At 52.6% G+C, this 5,000-nt stretch overlaps 1 protein-coding gene across 8 annotated transcripts in view; it reads left to right on the plus strand.

Annotated features, from left to right (window-relative positions):
* hivep2a (HIVEP zinc finger 2a) overlaps positions 1–5,000 on the plus strand; it is a 140,028-nt gene that overhangs the window by 70,532 nt on the left and 64,496 nt on the right. The gene's annotated exons all lie outside the window — the stretch shown is intronic.

Consider the following 5,000-nt stretch of genomic DNA (forward strand, 5'->3'; position numbering starts at 1 on the left):
TACAGCGGAGGCGAACAGTGCGGATACAGCGGAGCGGCGGTCAGGGAGAGGAGGAGTGAAGGGACCGAGTCAGGCTGGTACAGAACCACGGACACCAGGGGGAGATCAGGGCCAGGAGATACTGGAGGAGGTGGATGGAGATGGGCAAGAGGTTTTGGCAACAGGTGGTGAGGCTGGGGGGACAGGTGGGACCGAAGCGGTGCCAGGAACAGTTGCACTCCCAGGGCCGGAGCCAACAGTGGATGTGGAGGGGGGCCCCCCTCCCCAGGTGGCAGCGGTCAATGCGGGTGAGGCCTCCGGGCATGGACACCTGGGAAGGAGGGGTCGTAGTGAGTCTGTGAAGAGGAGAACGATGGTGGTAGAGGAGGGAAACCCCTCTGGAGTGCAGTCACGGCCTGATAAGGTTTCCCCGGTGGGCCAGGAGGTAAGTCAGGAAGGGGCTGTGGGTGGAGCTGCGCCAAAGAGTAGGCAGGAAGGAGCGGGAGAAGGGATGGAGCTTGACGGGGGTATAGTGGAAGGGGAGGTAAGTGGGATGATGTCTGAAGAGGAGGAATCTTCATCATCTGAGTCTGAGACAGAGCAACAGAAGGAGAAAGAGCTGTACTCAGTGACAGAGTTAAACCACTTCCTCAAGGAAACCAAGAACAAAAAAAATGTGCCTCTCGCTCGGTTCTTCCCGGATTCTAAAAAGTTCCTTAAATCTGTGAGCCATGCCACCAAGGCTGCAGACGCAACGTTCCTGACTCCCAAAAAAAAGTATAGGCTCAGTAAATGGGCTACTTCAGTGAGGAAAGGTATACCATAGATCACAGTTTAAAATGAATAGTTTGCATGGTGCACATCTACCGGTGGGGCTTTTCCTCTCGTTCACGTTTTCAATCTTTTCCTTTCCTCTTCTTATGGACGTTTTACGTATAGGCACTCTCAACATTAACGGCGCCAGAGACCAGGGGAAAAGGGCTGTGTTGGCAGAATTTGTAAATCAAAAACATGTTAATGTATTGTTCTTACAAGAAACCCACAGTGATGTAAAAAATGAAGTGGACTGGGGGGTCTGGTGGAAAGGAGCACAGGTTTTAAGTCATGGCACCAATCTTAGCGCTGGTGTCGCTGTTCTATTCTCGCCAGGTCTTGGACTAAACATCACCTCCCATAAGGAAGTGTCCAAGGGGAGGCTGTTGGTGATCAGGGCTAACATCAGGAGTAAATCCTTTGTGTTTGTAAATGTGTATGCGCCTAATACAGGAAGGGAGCGCGGAGCTCTCTTTGGGGCTTTGCGACAGGAATTGGATTTGGTGGGGATGGATGAGGTTTTAGTGATGGGGGGGGACTGGAACTGCACGATTAACCCCTTTTTAGACAGAAGGGGGGTGGAGCCACATGTGGGCGCTGCTGGGGTTTTAAGAGACATTGTTTTAAGTAAAGATCTGATAGACACCTGGAGGCTCCATCATCCAGATGCCAAAAAATATACCTGGTTAAAGGTCGGGTCAGATAGGGTCAGTGCAGCACGGCTAGACCGCATCTACATTTGGAAACAGCATAGTAATAAGCTGGTCAAAGTGAGCATAGTACCGTCTGGTTTCTCGGATCACCATCTGGCACTGGCTCACCTCTCCATTACACCAGGCCCTCTGAGGTCTCCATACTGGAAGCTGAACACCAAGCTTCTTCAGGATGCCTCCTTTTGCTCAAGCTTTGAGGAGTTTTGGAGTAGGTGGAGGGCCAGGAGAGGAGAATTTGTCTCATTATGTATGTGGTGGGATGCCGGTAAGGCCCACATCAGACACTTTTGCCAGCAATACTCTGCTTTTTCCACGGCTGAGGTCAAAAGGGTGTTGGGTGGCCTGGAAAGTAGCATAAGTAGGATTGAAGATGAGCTGGTAAGTCACAACACAGCAGGAATGCAAAAAAATCTCACTGAACTGCGTAGAGACCTTGGGGCATATCTCCAAGAGCGGGCAAAAGGGGCTCTTGTGAGGTCGAGGTTTTCCATGCTAAGGGAGATGGATGCCCCCAGTGCGTTCTTCTTCGGGTTAGAGAGAAAACATGGGGAGGATAAGCAGATGCACTGTCTGCGTCTGGCTGATGGGAGGGTAACCTCGGTTATGGGCGAAATGCGAGAGGGGGCTGCAAAATTTTATGGGGATTTATTTTCTGCTGAAACTTGTGACAATGTGTGCACTGGAACCTTGCTGGAGGGCCTACCAAGACTCTCTGAGTCTCAAAAGACTAGTATGGACTTGCCCATTACCCTACAGGAGCTGAGTGAGGCCGTCTCTCAAATGGCCCCTGGGAGGGCCCCGGGGATCGACGGCCTGCCGGTGGATTTTTACAAAAAGTTCTGGGCAATACTTGGAACAGACCTATTTGAAGTACTTTGCGAATGTGTGGAAGCAGGGGAGCTACCGCTGAGCTGCCGTCGGGCGGTTCTGGCTCTTCTGCCAAAAAAAGGGGATTTGAGCGACTTGAGGAACTGGAGACCTCTGGCATTGCTCTGTGCGGATTTTAAAATCTATTCTAAGAGCCTTGCCAATAGACTCAAGAACTTATTGGACTCAATTGTGCACAAGGACCAATCATACTGTGTACCAGGTCGCTCAATGATAGACAATCTCCACCTATTACGCGACATGTTGGACTTGGCTCGACTTTCAAATGTAAACTTTGGGCTGTTAGCCCTCGATCAAGAGAAGGCATTTGACAGGGTGGATCATGGGTACCTGTTTAAAACACTGTCTGCTTTTGGATGTGGGGAAAGGTTCATTACAGGGGTTAAAGTGTTGTATGCTGGGGCCTCATGTTTAGTTAAGGTAGGGGGGGGGCTGAGTAGGCCTGTAGAGGTGGGGCGAGGTGTAAGGCAGGGATGCCCTCTCTCGGGGCTACTGTATACTTTGGCCATTGAACCACTGCTAGTGATGATACGCAAGAGGTTGCAAGGGGTGAGAGTGGTGGAGCTCGGTTTTAACACCCCTGTAATGGTCTCCGCTTATGCGGATGACATCTCAGTACTGGTAAGAGACAGGCAGGACGTACAGGCCTTGGAGAACAGCCTCCAGACCTATGAGAGAGCGTCCTCAGCGAGACTTAATTGGGCTAAGAGTGAGGCTTTGTTATGTGGGGACTGGAGGCAGGACATGGTGCCTCCACTGCCTGGGCAGCTGCAGTGGTGTAGAGAAGGGCTGAAGGTGTTAGGAGTATACCTGGGCTCGGAGGGCTGGGTCAAGAAGAACTGGGAAGGGATGCTGCAGTCGGTGGAAGGAAGGTTGTCGAAGTGGAAGTGGCTGCTCTCCCAGGTGTCATATCGAGGGAGAGTGCTCATCATGAACAACCTGGCAGCTTCGTCCTTGTGGCATCGGCTGGCTGTATTGGTTCCTCCTCGGGGTCTTCTGCAGGAGGTCCAAAGGAGGCTGGTGGATTTCTTCTGGACGGGACACCATTGGCTAAAGGCTGCGGTCCTGTATTTACCAGTACAGGAGGGAGGGCAGGGCCTGGTGGAGCTCGAGAGCAGAGCAGCTGCTTTCAGACTTCAGGCTGCACAACGGTTGCTGTACAGGACCGACGTGTGCTGGTGGGAGCCGGCACAGGCTTTGCTGAGGAGGGCTGGCGGTTTGGGGCTGGATCGGCAATATTTCATGATGACCCATGAAGGTCTGAGCACTGCGGAGCTGCCTGACTTCTATGGAGAGATGTTGAAGACGTGGTCGCTCTTTAACGCCACACGGAGAGCAGGTATGGAGCCAACACCATGGGTTTGGGAGGAGCCGATTTTCAACAACCCACTCATTCCACTGCGATCAGTGCAGACAGCCACCATCAGAAACCGGATTATGTCCGGTGGTATTACCACACTTAGCCACCTGAGGCAGACGGGGACCGGGGGATGGAAGACCCCGTTTGACCTGGCACAACAGACTGGACTGAAATCCCTGAGACTGTTGGAGAGGCTGAGGGGAGAGGTGCTGGGTTCGCTGTCTGGGCCAGTGCTGGACTGGTTCAATCAGCCGCGGGGGGAGGAGGAGCCTCCCTGTTTCCCCTCAGTAGAGGTGGCCGCCCTGACGGGTGACTGGCAGGAAGAACGGGGGAAGCTGCTGACCTTTGCCACTCCGAGCCTGGGCATCTTTAGGGAGATGAAAGGGAAGATGCTTTACGCTGCACTGGTGAAGATCAGGAACCTCAGGGCTCTGCAGGAGGTGAAGGAACATCAGTGGCAGGGAGTTCTGGGTGGGCAGAGCATGGCAGGGTTCAGGTGGAGGGTGCTTTATAAGCTTCCTCTCCAAAAGAGGTCAGGAGATCTACAGTGGAGGGTCATACATGGGGCCCTGGCAACAAACACCTTCCTGGCAAAGGTTGACTCAACTGTGGGTGGGGGGTGCCCTTTCTGTGATGTACCTGAGACTGTTATACATGTGTTTGTTCAATGTAACCGTGTTGCACCTCTGCTTGATGTTGTGAAGGTGCTCTGTGGTAAGCTGGGGGAGATTTTCTCTGTGGGTCTGTACATTCTGGGACCAATGTACTCTTTCAGAAAGAGAGTGAAATGTGTGCTGCTAAATTTCCTGTTTGGTCAGGCCAAACTGGCCACATGGCTGACCAGGAGGAACCAGGTGAAGGGGAGCGGGCCTGTTGACCCAGTGATGTTGTTCAGGGGGCTGGTCTCTGCGCGCCTTAGAGCAGAATATGCATACTACACGCTGGTCAATGACATGGTGGGGTTTCAGAGTGTGTGGGGGGTGGAAGGGGCAGTGTGTACTGTTGGGGGGGGGGGGATTGACTATATGTATGTGAACTGGTACGAGATGCTGGTTCACACGGTGGGAAACTGGTTGCTACGGTTTTGTGTATTGAATTGTGGAATGTGATATGTTTGTTAGGTGGACTGGGGTTCTGTGTAATGGTGAACAGAACGGTTCTGTGGTTTTGGGGTGATTCTAGTGGGTTGGGATGGTGGGAGGTTCTGGGTGAGTGGATGTGTGAGTGTGTGAGTGAAGGTGTGTGGA

This window comes from Sebastes umbrosus, chromosome 18 (assembly GCF_015220745.1).
Source record: "Sebastes umbrosus isolate fSebUmb1 chromosome 18, fSebUmb1.pri, whole genome shotgun sequence".
NCBI classification, from domain to species: Eukaryota; Metazoa; Chordata; class Actinopteri; order Perciformes; family Sebastidae; genus Sebastes; species Sebastes umbrosus.